At 35.7% G+C, this 22,544-nt stretch overlaps 1 long non-coding RNA gene across 2 annotated transcripts in view; it reads left to right on the forward strand.

Annotated features, from left to right (window-relative positions):
• The window catches only part of LOC119253392 (uncharacterized), a 163,272-nt gene that overhangs the window by 46,923 nt on the left and 93,805 nt on the right, over positions 1-22,544 (forward strand). For both annotated transcript variants that reach the window (XR_008553299.1, XR_008553298.1), the window contains one exon: positions 19,780-19,862. This is a non-coding gene — a long non-coding RNA (uncharacterized LOC119253392). The remainder of the gene's footprint in view (positions 1-19,779; positions 19,863-22,544) is intronic.

A 22,544-nucleotide genomic window follows, 5' to 3' on the forward strand; every position in this document is an offset into this window, starting at 1 on the left:
ATGAATTAATGAGGAAGTTGCTTTAGTTATAAACCTGCAATTTTTAACAAGGTGGGACTTCTTATTTATTGTTATCAATGTATCAAACATGCCTGCTTTTCACCAGTGGTGTGGCATTTGTTTATGCACATACCCATGAGTGACCCTAAGTGCACAGTGGAAACTCAGGGTATAAGGAGCTGTTTGCAATGCCTTCACCCTGTGAAAGGGATTAGTGTATTCCAACACATAATATTTCCAACAGAGGTTTGTATAGTGTCGTCATAGGATTTATTTGTTCTCTTCGGTGAGTATAACTATAAATAATGAAAAGGAATGGCATGAATAAAGGGGAGAGTAATTTATGCACTTTATCAAAGCAGTGCAACCAATTTATATCCTGTGCCCCATCCAGATGAATGCATATTCAAATAAAATCAAAATAATATAATGTTTTTCATTGTTAGGTAAATGAAAAAATGTACTAAAAAAGAAAATATAAGAAACATGCAATAATTTGTTATCAATATTTTTTTTATTCTGTTGTCTTTTAAAATAAGTATTCCACTAAATGGCATTAGGTGTATGTGATCTAATTTGAAGTTACTATGTTGCCGTGACAAGCTACAGAGTTTCCCAGATGATATCAGTAATGCTGCTCCATTATTGCTTCTTTAGTCATCAGACGTCACATACAGTAATCAGCAGAGAATTAGTAGTATTTTACTCTTTGCTCATACTACTTCTTATTCATAGTGTACATTGTGCCAGATTACAAATAAGTGATGACATTTTTTAGCTGTAAAATCAATGGATTTCACTCTTAGACTTTAATTTTACATCTTGGTTTTTTATTTGTCAGAAACAAATGCACGTTTATCTAAAATCAGGTTCTTAAAGTGTACCTCGCAAATAACAACAGAACTTAGGCTTTTCAAACATATTTATAATTCAAGGACTAAATTAAATGGAATTTTTCCACTGAAGCATTTTTGAGTTATCTTGGACATAGTTCTAACTTCTTGTAGAAATTGTGGTCCAGAGTTTGTACATTTCTCATGGTGCATATTAAAATGTTTTTTGGATCATAAGTATTTGTAGCATCTCCCCTCTCTTATTTCTTAATTTCTTAATTCTTAATTCTTAATTTCTTAATGTCCTTTTTCATTTCAAGCTCCTCTAAACTCCTTGCTCAGTAATTTGCACTCTGATACTCATTGAACATATGACTAAAATTATAGAAAATGACTGTGGTTTAGGATTTATTCTGTGTCCACTTAATTACCTGTGTCTATATATCCATTAAGAAAAATAGCAATCATGGCATTTATCATAAAAGACTGATATGGGAATAAATCAGTACTTATTGCTTTCAGATTCAGAAAGATGTATTTACATTAATATGGATATTACAGGTGAAATTCTATTATTAAGAAAAAAGTCATGAAATATTTAGTCATAGCTTGCTTTTCCCATGGTCTGCCAATAGGACTGTAACATGAAATAGAATGAATAGTTCAATGTTAGTATCATATCTGCAAATTATAGCTCTTCCAAATGCACCAATTGCTCAAAAGGTTATGAATGATGTCATTTGCACCCATATTGGGAAAGGCTCTTGCTTGACTTTTCAGATCTATTTACAGAGAACCAAAATGTTCTGCCTATTTGTTTATCTAAAATATGTTCCTTCGTGAATGCCAGCAAAGAATTGCTACTGTAATCCCAGGTATCAATTTGCTTCCTGTTGGATATTGCCTTATGATCCCTGCTCAGTCTCCTTTTATTTTTTTATAATCCCAAGCCCTAGAGGCATCATTTCAGCCTAAGTCAGTGATTTAGAAGCTCTCATGCTTTTATTTATAAATGTGTATGCTATAAAAAGTTACATAGCCCAGAATATAATGAAAACTGGTCACAAAATTTTGCTTTGAAAATCACAAACATGTCCTAGTAAATATAGTTTCTGCCCAGCCGTTTATTTTCTTGGTAGTGGAATAGCTACCTGCTTACATATGTCTGCGCAAGGTTCAGATTTGTGTTAACATGTGGGAATCTGAATTTTGTGGACGATACAACACATTCAGCATATTGGTTAATAGGCTGCCAACATTCTCTGTCATTCTTTCTGAGCAAATTCCAGGCCAAACTTAGGAAATAAAAGGGTTGTCTTTGGACTGGGCACTTAATGTATGCCACGGTTTTTTTCTCCTTGGGTCACAGAGAGGATCCAGTATTAGTTTGTGAAAAGAAAGCAATCAACTAGCCTTCATTAAGGATCCAGAGCTTTAATAGGTGTTTTACATACAATATCTCATTTCCATACCTGCAATTCCATCAGGAGCTAATAAAGGTTAGATCAAAAATGGGACACTGGGATGCCTGAATTCTTTGTTTAGTTGGAATGGTTATTCCTCAAGTCACCTTTGGCCTGTCGCTTTTAGGAAATAGACTATTTGGGCTATTTAGGTTCCAGTCTACTCTGCAGACGCCACTTGATTTGCAAATGAACAAATAGAGACTGCAAAAGTAGCTCTTGACTGGAGGAGGGAAAGAAGTAAGAACAAAGGGAAGGAGAGAAGGATGAAGGAGGTGAGCGGGAAAGGAATGAAAAAGCACATGAAGAATTATAAAGGAAAAAAAGGGAAAGATGAAGAATTCTAGAAAATCTTTAAAATGTACTTTTTGGTTAAAGATAGGTTAAATAAGACCTACTGTTTTTGATTTAAATATATTAGTTTCAGTGGAAGCACTCATGCTGACATAATAAAAGTGTTTTAAGGTAATGAATCATTATTTTAAAGGTCACCAATTAAACTCCTTCCCCTGAATAATTTTCCACCTGCCATTCTGCAGGTGGACAGCCCCACATGCACAGCTTTATCAGTTGGGCTGTAGTCTCTAATGGTGCCAAGCATTTAGATGGAAACAAACATATTTTCAAGACCTCAGATCTGTGACAAAACTTTGCCACTCGGAGATATTTAGGTGTGTCTGACATTACAAGTAAGTCTCTTTTGCTCAGTTTTCATGTGATTCTAGGACACATCCCAGAGAAACTGGCAGCAGGTTATTAAAATAAACTTTTCTATCCTAATTTAGGGGTCTTTTTCATTTTCTATGTGTTCATGCTTTCAAGGCAGTATTCATTTTCTGCTATTGCAGTTCAGATACTCATTTTCCTGTACTAATAAGCAGGACCCGACTGAACTTGGTTGCATATTGTTCCCCCAAACCTAAAAGAGTCTATACCAAGCTGGACCATGCCTGTCAGTCTCCACGAGTAGAAACAGTTGGAGGTAGAAAGAAAGAATTTTACAAGGCAAACTTTGACCAAACAACTAGTCTAGAACTGAAGTTAGACTTGGGGCTTTGTGATGTTCCAAACTTATAATTACACACAGAAGAGGTCCTCTGTGAGAAAAAAGAAAAATTCTTACATTACCCATTATACTAAAAGAAAGGTTTTTAAAAAAATATTTATTTATGCATACAAGAACTGGGGTACAAGCCAGAGGTGCAGGGGGTGAGAGGATTCACTAGTGACAGTGTGGGGAACAGAACAGGCAGACTGACTGAAATACACTGCTGAGGGGAGCAGCCGGTGAGACAGGAGAGGTCTGCTGCACATGTGGGTAGCTCTCTGGCTGGTCAGGGATCAAATTCGTGCTGCAGAGGCTGTGGATAACTTCATAGTGCTGTGCTTAACCCATTGAGCCACCAGGGAGGCCTCCCAAAAGAAAGATTTTATGGGCATGTTGTGTTTTACAATCAGGCCCATGGAAGTGACCTGGGAAAGTGAAGGACCTTGAAACTTAAGCTTCCTACACAGTTGCCTCTGAAGTATGAGGCGGTTTCTAGGTATTAGTTATAAGATGAATCTAGCTAAAAGCCAAAGCATTTGAGACCAGGAGCCAAAAGAAGATTCAAAGTAGAGGCTTGGAGAGGCAGGTAGGACAAAGGTGTCTAGCCAGAGTAGGCAATAGCATTAGTTATTTATAGTTCACTCATATTTATAGTTCACTTGCTGGGGTGGGTAGTGGGAGGTGGGGGAAATAACTCTTTAACGTATTATTCTGGGCTGGACAGGAATGGGCGTACCCATCAAAAAAATGTTTTAGGGTTTACTGCCACAGGAAAAGCATGGACTGAATTAGTATTTCATGACTGATCTCTATCACTCAAACCATATCTGAAGTCTGAAGTTGGGTAAAAGCAAAGGAATGAAGTTTTTGTTACTGCCCCATAGGAGCTTAAACTATGTAACAACATCGAGGGGAAAATGTACCAGTAGTTTTCTAACAGCTTGTACCTTGCCTAATATTAACCCGCTGGGCATATTGAAGCTGTAAGGAATCTGGATGCAGTAGTAAGCTCTGAGTAAGAAAAAAAAAAAAAAAAGTACCGATCAATAGCTTGCATTACTGTAAAAATCCTTCTGGGCTTAAAATTTTATTTTCTTGTATTATGATAGAAACCCTGAAGAGTAAGAATGAGTGCTAATCAAAGAAATAGTAGAAAACAGCACGTGTGTCCCAATACATGATGGAATCTATCAAGGATATTATGGGTTCCATAGGGAAAGTATATAGTAGTAGATTTTTTTCCCTCTCAACTCTCCCTAGTGCTGTATAAAAGTACTTTTTTTTTTTAGGTTTATTTGTTTATGCGTACAAGAGCTGGGGTACAGGCCAGAGGCGTGGGGGATGAGAGGACTCACCAGAGACAGAGCGGAGAACAGAACAGGCAGATTGACTGAAATACACTGCTGAGGGGAGCAGGGGGCGAGACAAGGAGAGGTCTGCTGCACCATGTGGGTTGCTCCCTTGCCGGCCCAGGATCGAACTCATGTTGCAGAGGCTGCGGACTGCTTCATAGGTTGCGTCCCAACCTGCTGCGCCACCAGGGAGGCCCCTAAAACTACTTTTTATAAAGATTTATCTAGTAACCAAGTAAGTTCAATAACATAACTTAAAATAGAAAAGTGATTTTTTACATAGTTTGTGTATCCAAATGTATAGATATATCATCTGTTTCTCTCTTAAGGTTCTGCTTGAAACACTTAGAAATTTGTCATCTTATTTTTCTCTGGGAATATTATTTCCTTATGCATTCTTTATGTCAATGGCTACTACTCCATATTTGTATACTTAAATTACTTTTTTCCTGAAATGGAGGTACCACTGGATAAACATAAAATGTAAGGAAACTAAGTACATAGAACCAAACCTTGTCAATAAGGTTCTTTTTAAAATACATCGATATGTGAAATATGTAAACATAGTTAATTCTATAAATTTGTAATAATACTATTATTTGGAAGAATTCAACATATTTGCCACTTTTTTATTCTCCTCTGGACAGGAAGTATGCATGAATGGACAGAGGGCTTACATAATGAAAGGGTTAAGAAGTGATATCAGGTTATAGGGTTAGAGAATAGTGCTTGAGGCTTAACTTGTATGTGTGAATGGAAGGGAGGTAAGGAATGTGAGTCCAGAATCGGGTATGAACAAGGAATCCAGAGATACGGTTGCATTGCCTGGAACCTTGTGGATGTAGCCCCCCTTGGAAGGGAGGCCTCTTTAGAGAATCTCTTTCTGATACTGTCTGGGAAATCTTACTTGTAGATTTTCTGCCTTAGTCAGTCTGTAGCAATGGGTTTCATTTAGAACAATCACTCTAAAATGCAAACCTAAAACTTAGCTATTTCATTTTCTTCTTAAATCCCTTTTTTGGCTCATTTTGACTAAGTTACATTGTGAACTTCTTGAAATGGCCTGACCTGCCTTTGTACTTAGACCCCAGCCCCAGGTCCCATTAACGTATCTCACACCTTACCCTTGATCATATTAAACTGGTTATAGTTCCCTGACTACTCTGCACACCTGTCCTGGTACTATTCTCTACACCTGGACACTTCTTCAACATTTTTTTTTTTTCCTTACCAAATAGAACTCATCTATCCAGACTATACTGTATCATCACCTCCTCTAAGAAGCCTTTCCTGACATCTTCCAGCCTGAGTGCCACACTTAAATCACAGTATTCTTACACCATTTGAAATGGTTTAAATTAGGTTAGATTGTATATTTATTTTTCTGTCTTCCCACAAGACTGTCAGCATCTTGAGGCCAGAAATTGTAGTAAGTTTCCCTGTGTGATTCTGACCACTTCTATTGTTAATGCACTACCAGTAATGAAGAATAATGACAGATAAATCAGGGAATAAACTGAACTTGCACAAAGGCTTACATGTAAGAATTTAGAAATATTATGAATATTTCCACTGTTATATAAGATGCTTTTATATATATTCAGAAAGATGCTTGATTTTCTTGTACATTGAGTCAATTAAGTCCTCTTTCATATGTGATAAAATCAAACACATTCAGGGCGGTATGGTCATTATATATGAGATGACACTGCAACTCATGTAGCCAGTTAGCAGAGCACATCACATATTCAGTGTTCTAAATAAATGCTATTTAGATGAATGAATACATACATGAATATTAAAAAAAAAAACTTTGACTAAAACTTCAAATATATATAAATAGGACTAGATACATAATTCTGAGCAAAATTTACTGATGTAACAACCACCAATCCTCAGGAATTAAGTAAATACCTGTTTACATACAAAAATTGGTGACATCTCACTGGGAAAAAAGACAACACAAAATAAAGCTAGGTGAGCTTTCTTATGGTTTGGAGAGTGATTTGAAGTCAAGAAACAGAGACTGGTTGGAGAAAAGTGGGTAAAAGACATCTGTGTATCATGGTTAATAATGGCCATCCCAACTTGCCAGTTATGTCTGTTTTTTTTTTGTTTTTTTTTATAGAGGCATGTTTTATTTATTTATTTATTTATTTATTTGTTTGTTTGTTTGTTTTTTGTTTATACATGCACTGGGTACAGTCAGAAGCGCGGGAGGGTGAGAGAATTCCCCAGAGTCAGAGCCGGGAGCAGAGCAGGCAGAAGGACCCAAGTACACTGCTGAGGGGAGCAGTGGGCGGCAGGAGAGGTCTGCGCGCCATGTGGGACCCTCCTCCGGTGGCCGGGGAGCAGCCGGGGATCGAACCAGCGCTGCAGAGGCTGCGGGCAGCTTCGCAACCCAGCGCTCAACCGCTGTGCCACGGGGGAGGCCCCTGTCTCTGTTATTCTTTAATAAAATAAATTTGAATCTGATTTGCATCAGGTTCTATACCTAAATCTAAGTAATTGGAAAACAATGTTATCACTTAAGAGACTGATAATAAATAAGGGCAAAATAACTCCTCAAAGAGAATAGGAGGCTGGCAAAAACCAACTTATTTCCCTTTCCCCCATAACATGATCTGAAAGTACAGGTGATACTACATTTTTTTTTTAAAGATTTATTTATTTATACAAGCACTGGGTACAGTCAGAAGCGCAGGAGGGCGAGAGGATTCACCAGAGCCAGAGCGGGGAACAGAACAGGCAGAAGGACCGAAGTACACTGCTGAGGGGAGCAGCGGGCGGCAGGAGAGGTCTGTCTCGCCATGTGGGACCCTCGCCAGTGGCCGGGGATCTAACCCGTGCTGCAGAGGCTGCAGGCAGGTTCACAGCCCAGTGCTCAAGCACTGCACCACCAGGGGAGGCCTGATATCTACATTTTGATATCTACAAAATGTCCATTTTAGTTAGAGAACATGTGGCTATGGATAGAATGAAAGGGTCATTTTATAGAATGGTAATATTTTAATTAATTTTTATTATAAAATGTATCCATGTAAGAGCTAAAACAAGAATCTGCTGGTGTTTGGAACTAAAATTTAAGAGCACATAGATGAATTTAAGATAATTCTACATTAAATCTTTTAAAATAAGAACTATGAGAAGACATTGAGGATTTGGGAAGAGAGTAATACCCTACCTCAGCTGGATTTTTGTGTTGGCTGAGGTCTGTCTAGTGAGAATCAACACACTTCTATTAACCAGCAAGTTATTTCACACTTAATCTTCTATCCAAAAAATTCAAAACACAAATTCAGAAGGAAAATTGTGCTCCATGTTTATTGCAGCACTATTTACTAGAGTTTAACTATGGAAACAACCTAAGTGCCCCAGACTAGATGAGTGGGTCAAGAAAATATCGTGTATTCATGCAATTTGCAGCAACATGGATGGCGCTGGAAGGGATCATGCTCAGCGAAATAAGCCAGAAAGAAAAAGAAGGATACCGGATGGTCTCACTCATAGCAGGAATCTAAAAAACCTAAATAAGGGACCAGGAAATAATATAGAATAGTTATAGAATAACTACAAGAAAGAAAGAAATCAAATTCAACGAACAACTATGAACCAGAGACACACTATGGGGGGGGGCGGGGAAAGGAGGGATTGGGGTCAAAATAAGGGGGTTGCAATTGTAGGGGAATATAAAAATAAAATTAAAAAATATATATGGCACATATGTATTAAGGAAAAGATATCGTGTATATACATGATGGAATACTACTCAGTGATCAAAAAGATAAGCTCGTGCAATTTGTGGCAATGTGAAGTTTGAAAGGATAATACTAAGTGAAATAAGTGTCAGAAGGAGAAAGATAAATACCAGATGATGTCACTAATATGTGGAATATAAAACAACTAAATTAATAGCCAAATAAAGACAACCTGAAAAACTAACTCTTGATAGTTTACTACAGAACTGACACACCAAGAAGAAAGTGAGGGAGGCATATGATCTATGGTGGTGAACTATGGGCAAGTTGGTGGTGGGTTTACCATGATGCTAGTTCCTGATGGGGATACCCATTGTCACCTTAGTTAAAAATAAATAATATTTTTAAAAGAATTCTAATGGAAATGCCACCAGAAAACCAAACATTAATTAAGTTCACTATTTTATCTCTTCAAAGAATGGTCACAGTTAATTATGTCATCTTGGCATTTATGAAGGATTGAGGATAGAAATCTCATGATGTTTCCTATACATGGTAAGGTCTTTACAATAACTGAATAGGACTTTAAAATTCATTGAATTTTTTTAGTAGTTAATGCTTACTAACATACTTTGGTTTTAAGCTTCCATAAAATATATTCATAACTTTTCTTAGTTATTACAATAATTAATAACAGTCTGATGCCAGCCATTATTTTAGAGATAAACCTGCGTTCAAGCTATAATAGATACAAATGTAAAATTAGATAGAATTTTCCCAGAGGTTTATCTTCAATAAATCCTTGCCATTGTATCAGTTTTGTTTTTATTTCTTATTTTTTCCTAAACCAAGAATGTGTTGTAAACTTCCATTTCATTGAAGGCTGTGCTTGGTTGAATTTTGATTGACTGTTCAATTAACTGATTCATTGGTAGAATGGTTAAGAAAGGAGGCTTTGGGATTAGACTAGCCTGGTTTTGAATTCAAGCCCAGCAATTTACTAGCTGAGTAGCCTCTAAACCCCCATTAAGTCTCATTTTTATTTTAGTCCATAAAATGGAGATATTAATAAAACAGACCTTGTTTGGCTATTGTGATAATAGAATTTGTGTTTTTTTTTAAACTGTGGTAATATTGTTTTCCAATGCTGTATGTAATTCACAGGTATAGTACCACACATCTTCAGATGTATGTCACCACCCCCACCACCAAGGCGCCTGTCATCCTCCACCATGTTCCATTAGGCCCTGTTTTCTCTTTGCTCTCCATCCTCCCCATCTCCCTCTGGTAATCTTTATTCCATGGTCCGATTTCTAGGATTTGTTATTGCATTGATTTTAACTGACCCTCTGTTTTGATTCTTTGTATTCTACGTATAGATGAAACAATATGATATCTGTCTTTCCCTTTCTGACTTATTTTGATCAGCATTATTCCTTCCAGTTCCATCCATATTGTTGGCATGTGGCAAGAGTTCATCATTTATGAATAAGACTTTTGAACTCTGCCTGACACATGCTAAGCTTAATGTCAGATACTGTTGTTTTTATGTGCCTAAGTAAATAGATTTATGGATGATGTTATTTATTTTAACTAAATGAGAATTTGTGAAGGAGGAATGTGTGACTTAAAAATTTTTACTTTTTCTAAAGAAAATACAAATCAAATAGGATACCGAAAAAGAAAGCAGGAATATTGTGAAAGCAGAGTTGATATTTTATTCGTTTCACCTATAATAATGTTAAAAATATTGATTACCTATCAGGTCTGACAAGAATTTGGCCAAGGGAATTAAATAATTTTAGGAAGTCTAATTGATCTGTGATTTACATCCACTATCATAAATTTGAACTTCTCACTAAGTTTATTTTGGACCTTGAAAGCTCAGGTAATGATAGTACTGTGCTGTCGCAATTCACACAATTGAAAAATAACTATTCAGATTTTGATGAAAAAACACTACAATTTGCTCAACTATTTTACACTGTCATGCTCAAAAGAGTACTTTATTACTTTCTGACTTTAATGATAAATATTTAGAAACTTCTTTTGAGGTTTCTTAATAATTATGGCAGAGTTGGTTTTTAGTTTTGTTTGGTCACATACAACTAGCCTTTCTCTTGCCACCCCTATTGCCAGTTCCAGAAATCCTAGTGTGCTCTTACCAGTCTCCCTAAGAGCAATTATATTCAGTGAGACTTGAGTGAACGTCCACTGGTGGGGCATCTGGTGATACCTTCTTCCTGACACGAGCATGGCTAATTCTATTCATTCCCTCTGCTTATTATGTTGAAAATGGTCTTATTTTTAGAATAGTGGCAGCAGTCTCACTACAAAAAGTAAATAAGCACAAGGATGGAAAAATAACAGTGTGGTGACAGCAGTGCAGAAAGATGGAACAGCTTGGTCCCTGGTGACATTGCCGAGCAGCTGCACTAGCCATAGACCACCTCCCTCCAGACTTCTCCTTATGGCTGATCTGATTCTATTACTCAAGCCAATGTGTGTCAGGTGTTCCTTTTAATTTGCAAGGTTTTTATAATGTGAGCTCAATCATTTTTAACCATTCTTTATAATATTTGTCATATTATTTCATGAGATATTTGAAAAAAAGAGTTACAATATAGGAAAAAATAGAAACAACAAAAGTTAACTGAAACTTTGTATCAATAAAGATTAGTTCTAGTAGTTTCCCAGGAAACAGATTTTCTTTGAACACTGATTTCTAAATAATGTTTCTCATATCAATCTTGATATGGGGAACACTGAGTGATGCAGGGGTGCTATCTTCTGCAATCTTGTTACAGAAACTGCAGTCAGAAAGTTTATAGAGCTGCTTGTTGTATGCATCTTCTATTTAGTAAGAGAGGGGCATCAATAAACAACTCACTGACATCAATTATGTGTAGGACCATTAGAAGCCATATACGATACTCTCTAGTGAGACATTCTGATTCAAAGCAGAATTGTTAATTTATGGAGGAAAATGGCCTGCAGTGTTCACCCCAAGCATTACAATCCCCTCAGTGTGGGGTCATATGGTCATATGAGAACTGGGAGATAAACATTCTACTCTAGTGGAGACCTAGAAAGGAAATAGTATGTATCTCTGGTTCAGGGTGGAACCATATGTCTAGGAAAACAGCAAAGCTGGTCATGTGTTCAGTGCCCCACAAGCCATACTTGAGGTAAATAATGAAACTCATCACTGGGTAGAAAACCATCACAATTTTCCTGAAGGTGGCCTCATGGGCACATATTTTCTTATGAGGCAGTATGATCCTTTGTAACACATAAATTAGTGACAAATTAACCTGCCCCATAGAAAATAGTCAAGATGATTTGGGTGGAGAAATGTTCAAAGTAGCTATTATCACCCATCATAAGTATAGGATCAATAAATCCCAAAATGAAATGAGAGCGCAAGAGAGAGAATGAGAGAGAATGAGAGAATTACCGTGTTATATTCTCAAGCTTTATCTTGTTTTGAGCAACATGGCTTCCATCTGAAGCCAATATGATGAATTCTATACATAATAAGCTACTGGAAAATTTAGATATTCTCTGTAAGATATTATCATTTCAGCATTAAATAATATGCTATACTTTCTGAACGTGACTTATTGGGTAACCTCTTGTTTGTTACAAATTTTACAATCAATTTATCATTTATAGAAATCTTATTTTCATATTTTCTTGGGAAAAGGAGGAAATTTGCTTTTTGTATGTGTTACATGGTACAGAGCACCTTCAGATGTTCTTCAAAATATGTACCCAAACTGAGAGCAATAACATCATAATTGGTGGCACTATCTTTTGGCCAAGAGTGGACCAAAAAAGTGAACCAATTTTTATAGACTGTGTCTTGAATCTTTATTCTTGAATATTAATTAATTCTTGAGTATTAAATCTTATCTGTGTTATATCTCCATATACCAGAAGTTAATATTAACAAATCCCTAAAAAATGGATATACATTATGATGTAAGCCAAAAAAGATATCTGAAAAATTAACCTTTTACTCCTTATACCATACCTTGCCTTTTATTTTTTTCAGAGATGTCACCGATGCTACAATGTATGAACAAATTATTTTGTGTTTTAGTATAAACATGCCCCTATATTATTTCATTACTTCTACTACATTCTATTAAAAGTTTAGTATTGGCCCCTTTTTCCCATTCTCCTTCAATTATAGTGAATTTTCCTCCTACAGTAAAATTCTCCTCCTGCCCCCCTCCTTAGTTATGGTTGTTTCCCAGAGCATCACCATTAGTGTCTGTGTTTATCTTCTTTATGAGAACTTATTCTACAAGGTCATTTTTGATAATTTTCCTTTTAGCCTAATCTCACAAAATCTATTATTCTGAAGCCAGGATAGCATGCCACAGTCTACCTCTGCCTGTGCTGCATAAGCACTTTGGATGATGACAGATCTGAGAAGATGGGCCTGAATGCATAATTATTGTGACATGCAGTTAATGTTAGTTGATAAAAAGTAAGCACACACAATTAAGAGAACATGTTTGATAAAACTAGGCAGTTTTTTAAGGACTGGGGTAGGACAACTGTGAGGAGTTACAAGCATTCACAAACTTCCTTTTGCCTCCTCGAATGTCACTGTCTCCAATTGTCTTCACAGACTCTGTATAAGGTTTGTCTCATGCATAATAATTTCTCCCTTCCCCACCACCCCCTGCCCTATTCTAGAACAGTTTTGCCTTTTCAACTAGTTACTGTTACCACCATTTAATAAGAAGCTTTGCTGGGTTTTCTAATCGAAAACTTGCTTTTATCTTTCTTCATGAAAGAATTGAAATGGCTTCTTTCAGGTTGCTGTAGCCTCTGGGGAGATAAGGACCCTGCGGTTAACAGGATGAGAGATTTTTGTTTAGAAATTTTTATTTAGACAATGAAAAATGACCTCTGTAAACTCAAAGCTATCTTATTTTGGGGCTTTAGGCTTCTGGCAGATAAATCAATTGGGCCCTTGGGACAGCAAAGGAAAAACCTTTGCAGTAACTATGTCAGGGCAACGCAATAGATTTGTTGTGAGTATGCAGTTGTGTTGAATGTAGAATGCACTTAAGAATAAATATCATTTTATTTTCTATTAAATATTCAGGATCTGGATTCTACTCTTTTCAGCTTTTGCAAAGAAATATTTCTTTTTGTGATGCAAACTGGGGAAAGCAGACTTTTTTATGTATAAAATATGTGGCTATTGTTGGTATTTTGATTTTGACTTTTTAATTATTTACCTATGCATTCTTTAATGGGGACTGTTTTTAGAGATAGATTCTCAAAATAATATCCTTATATTAAAAGAATCATATTATAAACTGTTCTTTTGTGGGTAAACAATTTCATTGTTACCTAAATAATACAATAGTAGTTTTTCTAAAATATGCTTTTCCAGATTGTTGTAACATTGTTCACACCTGTTCATAGGCTCAAGGAGCTTTGCAGATCCTCACAGCATGAATTTGCACTGCATGTTCACTCTCTAAAGAAAGGGTGTTGCACTTGGCTTTGTGCTTTTTTACCTATGTCATGTAGAGTGCAGATTCAGGGTGAAAAGTTATGCAGAATAATCTGTAAATTTGACAAGTTAGCAAAGTTGGAGACAGATGCTAACCCAACATGCATGGATGTGCAGTTGTTACTGACAGGAGTGTTGATCAACATGGGAAAGTGGCAGTTTTGAAGGAGTTAATTTTTTTTCCTATTCTCTAGGAAACCTTCTTGCACACTTTGCAATGTCATTAGGTTATTATAAAAACCAATAAAATGCATGGGGCCAGAAATGAAAGTATCCTGGAAAATAGAGAAGTAAAGTGACTTATCAAATATCACATGAGGAGTCACAATAAAAAAACAGTGGGGAAGGTAGTGAGATTAGCAAGATGACTAGGGGATGTGCTCCCCCTTCTTTCTTTTTTTTTTTTTTAAAGATTTATTAATTTATTTATACAAGCACTGGGTACAGTCAGAAGCGCGGGAGGGTGAGAGAATTCACCAGAGCCAGAGCAGGGAGCAGAACAGATAGAAGGACCAAAGTACACTGCTGAGGGGAGCAGCGGGCGGCAGGAGAGGTCTGTGCGCCATGTGGGACCCTCCTCCGGTGGCCTGGGAGCAGCCGGGGATCAAACTGGCGCTGCAGAGACTGCGGGCAGCTTTGCAACCCAGCGCTCAACAGCTGCGCCACCGGGGAGGCCCTCCCCCTTCTTTCTTAAACTTGTTTCTGCTTAACCACTTTGGGTTGAGCAAACTCTTTATGTCACTCTCTCGTTTTTAAATTATCCTTTTCATTTTTTCCACCTTATACTCAAAGTTGATTAATCTTAGGCTTTGTTAAAAATTAGTGGATAGACATATTTTACTTATTTTCACAGTTCCCTCTATAATTTTGAATATTAAAATATAAACATGGGTATTGCTTAAATATCCTTGATTTGGCCACAATGTCTTTTTATAGCATTAAAATATATGTTTTAAGTTTAGAGATTCTGGGATATATAAATGAAATACAGCTCTTATACTTCCTTTTCTAAAAAAAAAAACCTGCAGGGTAATATTTTAAACAATTGATGAGATAATGTATATATAATAATAGTAAATGATTTTAAAGCAGTTGCCTGTTCAGATACTGTATCTATATCTATATCTATATCTATATCTATATATATATATATTCACTTTTGTAATTCTCAAATTTATTGCTGTAATAAATCCAGTGATTGGGGAAAAAGAGGCACAGAGTCGTCTATTAATTCATCTGTAACTAAGTGGCAGAGCTGATAATCAAGCCAGGATGCCTCTGCTCTTAACCCCTGCACCATGATGCTTCCTCCCACATGCACACTATGTGCTCAGTCAGTGGAGGAACAGTGTTACTTCCTTACATTGAAGAAGAATATGTTGACTAAAATATCTGTAGTTACCCGCTGACTTTGGGATAGTAAAGTGTTCAGCTTATTGAAGAAGTCTTTATCTTAAATTGAAAGGTCTAATTTATTTATTACACCAAAGCATGCCAATTTATATCCTTTTCTTTAAAATAATACATTGAATCAGAATGTTTGATTCACTAAATCACCAACATTTACTATATCTCTAATATCACATTTTATAGTTAGCTGTGACACAGTAACTAAACCTAGATGTCTCAGGGTCTTTACCCATAAATGCTTGAAAATGCAGAGACAAAACTTTACTTGAAACTAATGGAAAATAGCTGAAGATATTATTCTCAATTATTAATTGAAATAAAATCACTGTGAGCTATAGAACACTAATAGCAAATACTCTGAACTATCAGATATGTGTGTGAGTGTGTATGTATATAATTGCTTCATGGAGAAATCTTTAAGTTCACTAACTACTATCTGAAAATCTGGTTCTCTATACATACTAGAAATGACATAAATGAATAATTACATTTATAAACTATGGGATCTAGTCTTAGAAATCTTCACTCATGCCTATATCTGGCTTATTTTTTAATTTTCTGAAAAATAGCTATAAATTCAGGGGTAAGGTGATCAAAGCTATAAAATAGCTGCAGTAGTCACAAAGTTCATTTATTAAAAATTTATACATGCTACTCACCTAGAGCTTGTTATCATGTTTAGTGGTCTGCTTCGTATTTCAAAATATCAAATGAGAAAGGAAAATAAAGTCTTTTAGGTGTGCATAGATGCCTACCACTAATAGTGCTTAGCTCAGTGTCTCCTACTACAGTTGACATCCTGTGAATATGTGTTGACTAAAGAGGCACTAGGAAAAGAGAAATCAAGTAGAGAAGCAGGATTGCACAAGTCTATGATTGCTTACTATAGAACCAATACTACATTTTACAGTTCTTTAGCATTGCTTTATAGTATTTGATGCTTATAATAATATGTCCTTGTTAATTAAGGTTAACTCATGTTCTGAATACTATGTTTAGAAATGCAAACAGCAATAGGCATATGGAAAAATGTTCAACGTCATTTATTATCAGAGAAATGCAAATTAAAAACTACAAGGAGATACAGTCTCACACCTGTGAGAATGGTCCTTATTAAAAGAACTGGAAATAAGTGCTGGCAAGGGTGTGGTGGAAAAGGAACCCTCTTACTATGCTGGTGGGAATGTAAGTTAGTCCAGCCATTAATGAAAGTTGTGTGGAGGTTCATGAACACACTGGAAATAAGTCCACCATGTGACTCAGTTATTGCAATCCTAGGAATCTATGCAATGGACACAAAAACACTAATTTAAAGGGAAACCTGCACTCCTATGCTTATTGCAGCACTATTCACAATAGCCAAGATATGGAAACAATTAAATGCCCCCAAATAGATGAGTGAATCAAGATGTGGTATATGTATACAATGGGATACTACTCAGCAATCAGAAAAGGTAAAGTCATGCTATTTGTAGCAACAGGAAGCTGGAAGGGATTATGTTAAGCAAGTAAGTCAGAAGGAAAATGATAAATACTAAATGGTTTCACTTACAAGTGGAATATAGAGAAACCAAACAAAGGTTCAGGAAAAGGAATAAAACGTGGGAGCTGATCATTGATCTGAGGTATCCAGGAGGAGAGGGGAAGGGGTAAAAACAGGAAGGGAGAACATGAGAGAATATAGTGAGGATCACGGTTGCTATGGTGTTGGGAGAACTAGGGACTATACCTGGAGGGAGAAAGCAAATACTGTACAACAATTAATAACAATGTAAGACAAAAAAGCACTTCACCTAAAATTAAATTCAAGTTTTAAATAAAATAATTCACCAGTTTTTAAAAATAAAAAGTTAATGAAACTTAAGCAGTGAAAATGCAAAAAAATGAAAAATGATTCAAACTTTGGAAAATAAATATTTTTAAAAACACTCAAATACAACGTAGAATTCTCTAAGCAAGTATAAATATTGTGGTTTGGGGCACACACAGTACAACTGTGTGGAGGGATGGAGAAAGGGAAAAGACTAAAGGCTATTGATTTTGAAACAAAGAACTTGTTAAGTTTTAGTTCTTTGACTGCAGATCCCCTATTGTATTCTACTTGGTAATCCTTATCTAAACCCAAAGCTGTGCTTATTCAAAGCACCAAATAATAACCAAGAAACATTTTTGAGTGTGTTTTAAAAAATGTAAAAATAAATCACAGCGAATAAAATACCAATAAAAAACCACATTTGTTTCTATTTATGATTGAGTGACTATACTATGTGCACAGAAATTTCTAATGGGCACAATTCTCAAACCACTTGTGTAATGGGAGCCTCACCAGTTAGGTTTGTAATGGATAAAGATGCTTTGAAAACAGATCAGGCAATGTAGAGGTTTCTGTATAATCATGTTTTATATAATCATGGTTTTGATTGCAGAATTTCATTGGCTTTTTCCACTGGGTTTAAATAAGGGAGGATGTATACAAGGAGCACACCACATTTTTCTTTTTGCCTCATATTCCCACATGGCTCAGCATGGAACTTTTGAACACTTTTCCTAATATATAGCTAAAAATTGATGTTTATTGAATGAACGAATGATTAAATGAATTAATGTGGTCATTTCCTTTTCCAAATATGTATTACTAATATTTGGTGTTTCTGCATTTCATATTTTTTTTCTTGCAGCTTAACTTATGACCTTTATCTGACATTATTCCTCAAAATCATAAGGGCAGTTTTAAGGATGTGATTAGGGATACATGGATGCTAAAGGAAGGCTGTTGTAAAATTTCATGAATAATTCATTAGTAGGAGATATTTTTAATAATAATTTACCAAAATTACTGAAGTCTTATTTTTCTACTTCCGTTACTACTAGAATCTTATCCTAGAGTCTTCTCTAGTTTCTTCTTAATCCTCTTTAAAGTTTATTTTTCACATTCAATCTAGTTAAACATACTAAATAATCAGATATCAGTATTGATTTAGATTTGAGACATTCTAAATTGCCATCTGTTCTTTTCTTAATTGTTGCCTTCCATTATTCTCAAGTTTATTTTTCACTTATTTTGTATGTACCCCTGTTAGGGATCATGTATGTTTAAAATTGCGTACTTCTTAACATTTTCTGTAATATCTAGCAAATCAGGGCACACTAGTCATTATTTAAATATAAGTATCTTAATAATAATGACATTGCAATTTAACCTTCCCACTGCTTTGATCACACACCCTTTCTAATACCCCACTGGTATAATACTGATTTTTACAACCAACATAGTTTCTTCTTTCGCCATTTAAATCTTCAGTCATTGTTTTGTTAGACATCGATGTTGTGAAGAGAGACTTGGATATATTATTTATCCTTTTTACAACTAATATTTGAAAAAAATGGTGAAATTTGACATAGGACACTTTCATCTGAGAATCAGTTCATATACATGCATATAATATGGTCAGGATGCATTTTTTGAGTTTTGGAAATATGTGGAATGTTGATTTTGTAAGTAATTAAGGAACAATTTTTCTATCATCTATTTATGATTCTATTTTTAATTTTTTTACAAGAATATTTTACTTGATCCTCAAATCATCTATTTGTTGGGACCAGTTCACCTGCTGGTCCATATACACATAACTCATGCTTTACCATCATAGACTGATGTGACACAGTGTAATAGAAAATGATGCATTGCCTGAATTTAAAGAAACATGGACTATTTCTGGATCTGCCGTGCAGCATGAGATCTGTATCACATTTGAAACAAAGCTAACCAAGCAGACAGAGCAGAAAGATATCTATAGTATCCATTAATCAGGGCAAGGGTGTGTGTGTGTGTATATATATATATAATTTTTTTTCAGCATCTTACCCTATTTGCTTGCTATATTTTAAGCTTGAAACACAGAGCAAAAAATATCCTTAGTGACCATTCATATTACTTCTTATACAATTGTCCTTAGAGGAACATCCCTGAGAAAAGCTAAAGTAAATTGAAGTTCCTTGAAAATTGTTAAACAGGTTGTATAATACATATTCCTTTATCCCAACCTTTCTCACTGGGGAACCATTAAATATTCAGCAATGTATGCATTTTGATCTATGTAAATAAATGATTATTAGCACTAAGTACTAATATACTATCTACTGTTTAAAGCCAATTAAGTTCAAAATAATTTAAAGCATGTTGTTTTTTAAAAATCCAAGTATCAAATTGCTTTAGGTTTAAACTAAAGAGAGTAAATTAGATCATAAAATCAACTAAAGGAGGTATTTTCACCATTACAGAAAAACCTTCAGTTTGGTGAGTCTTTAGAAACTCTTTGAGGCAGAACTGCCTCATATGTTTTAAAGAAGGCAACTTACATTTCTCTCCACTGTGAAGAATATTAAGCACTTTCAAGTTCTTTTCACATAGGTTTACCTTTTCTTTCTTACAGGATTTCAACATCTAAAATCCTTGAAGTTGAGCCACCGTTTCTTTTCCTCCATTCGAATTACTTATGCACCCAGGTGCAGAGAGGTAAGAACTAACTTGGATCAGACTGGCACATATGTTTTCCCCAGCTGGACACCCATTATAGAAGAAGCAAATTGGTTGTAACCTTACTGGAATTAGGCATTTATGTCACAAATCCATCCTTATCAAAAACTTCATTAATGTTTTTCTTTTCATTTGAACTTCTCCTCTTCTGTATTATCCATATGCCTGCCATGCCTACATTCCTCTGGGGTAATTATTCCTAGGCCTTCTGGTTACCGACAAAATGTCTTATCAATGGTATTTAAGTGATTTCAGTTACTAAGTACATATAGTTTACCCCCAAAGCTTATTTCCATCCCTGGTCTAGTCAAATCTTCATAGCTGCATTGAGATCCTTAGAAGACTGCCAAATGTGTTATACCATATATAAATCTTCCATCCTGAAGCAATCATTCATTTACCACTCAATAGTTCTTTTTATCTTCAATACTACTTTTCCAACTGCTGGCCTGTGCAACATAAGTAGAAACCTGGAGATGGGAAGGAGGAAAATATGGTTGGGGGGTAATATTCAGTAGTTATATGATCTGCCCACTCAACATGATCCTTCAGAGCCATTCTGTAAATGGCATTTAATAATTTTCCCTATATTTCCAGTTTAACTCCCCATTCTCTGTCTCAGCTGTAGTGAGCCCAGTTCTGGTTCTATTCACATTTATTCTCTATCCTCATGCTTTCTTTTTTTATTTTATTTATATTTTACATCGTTCTTCCTTTTTGTACAATGTATGCTTTCTCCTCTCAGATGTAGTCCCTGTAAAATTCCCACCACCAATTCACCCAAACACCATCACCATAGTCCATTGTTCTCTTTACTCCCCTGTTTGATCCCTCTTTCTCCCCCTACCCTGCAGAATATCTCTGATTCATAATTGACCATTAATTTTGTTTTTCAATATATAATAATTTTTTCCCTGATCCTTTATTTGGTTTCCCTATATTCCTTCAATGTGAAACCATCCAATATTTTTCTTTTTCTTTGTGTCTTATTTTACTGAGCATAATCCATTCCAGCTCCATGAAGGTTGCTGCAAGTGGCATGAATTTATCTTTTTTTTTTGATTGCTGAATGATATTCCATTATGCATATATATCACATATTCTTGATTCAGTCATCTATTTTTGAGCATTTGGGTTGTTTCCATAGCTTACCTATTGTAAATAGTGCTGCAGTAAACACAGGGGTGCAGGTATCCTTTTGAATTAATGTTTTTGTGTCCTTTGGGTAGATTCCTAGGAGTGGAATTGCTGGGTCATATGGAAGCTCCATTTTTATTATTTGAGGGTCCTCCCCACAGCTTTCCATAATGTAGGAGAGTTCCTTTTTCTCCACATCCTTGCCAACATTTGTTATTTCATGTTTTGTTTTTTTTTTAACATGGGCCATTCTCCCTGGTGTAAGGTGGTATCTTATTGTGGTTTTGATTTGTATTTCCCTGACTACAAGTGATGTTGAACATTTTTCATATACTCATATACTTTTCATGCTACAATCTGTTTTAGGCACAAAGGTTAAAATAATCTCTCATAACTGTTTCCTTTTTTCTTTCTGTATCAGAACAACAGTCTTTCATCCTCTTCCATCATGTTCATTTTGTTTCTTTTAAAGATTTATTTATTTATTTATACAAGCACTGGGCACAGTCAGAAGCGCGGGAGGGTGAGAGAATTCACCAGAGCCAGAGTGGGAAACAGAACAGGAAGACTGATGAAATACACTGCTGAGGGGAGCAGCAGGCATGGCAGGAGAGGTCTGCATGCCATGTGGGACCCTCGCTGGCATCTGGGAATTGAACCGGCGCTGCAGAGGCTGCGGGCAGCTTGGCAACCCAGCGCTCAACTGCTGCGCCACCGGGGAGGCCCTCCATCATGTTCATTTTATCTCAACTATATTTTTCTTAATATACTCCATGAACAGTTAATTCAAGTCAAAATAATCTGTTGCTTGCAGAGAAATTGGAAATCAGAAATGAGAATATTTGAAATGAGAAGATCTCAGCTTTCTTTCCATTTTCCCTGCCACTTCCCTTTCATTTCTTTCCCTAGCTCTTCTTTTATTCCTCTCTTTTTACTTTCATTCACTGAATACTTATTAAATACTATGCAGGTTATATTTATTAAATACTATTATTATATGTTATTATTATTATTATACTTATTAAATACTATTAATGCTTATTAAATACTATACTTTGGTCATTAGAAGATAAATCATCACAGTTCCACTTCAAGGCAGGGAAATAACTAGTATCCACTTGATAGTGGGCTATTGTCTTTGTTTCATATAGGAGGAAACTAAGGTTGATAAATACATAGTAAACAGAAGTAACAGTGCTAAGAACAAATAGATCATGAATTCAAAACTATGCCTTTCCAAATCCAGAAACCATATATCTACCCAAAAAATCATTTGAAAATCATATCCAGAGAATTTGGTGTATTGGGGGAGAGAGATGGACACAAGTGAATTTAAGGTAATGAACCAAAACCAGTATGCGTAGAGGCAGAGATTGGACAGTGAGCTTCAATGGGGTAAGACTGGAGGGATAGGGAAGATTGCGAAATGTTTCACTTTATGACCCAAATTAAATAAGTTAGTTTTTGATGCTGTGAGCAATGGGAAACTGCAGAAGTGCTTTAACTTAGGTAATGAAAGGATTA

This window comes from Talpa occidentalis, unplaced genomic scaffold (genome assembly GCF_014898055.3).
Source record: "Talpa occidentalis isolate TD23 unplaced genomic scaffold, MPIMG_talOcc4v2.1 talOcc4.2, whole genome shotgun sequence".
Classification (NCBI taxonomy): domain Eukaryota; kingdom Metazoa; phylum Chordata; class Mammalia; order Eulipotyphla; family Talpidae; genus Talpa; species Talpa occidentalis.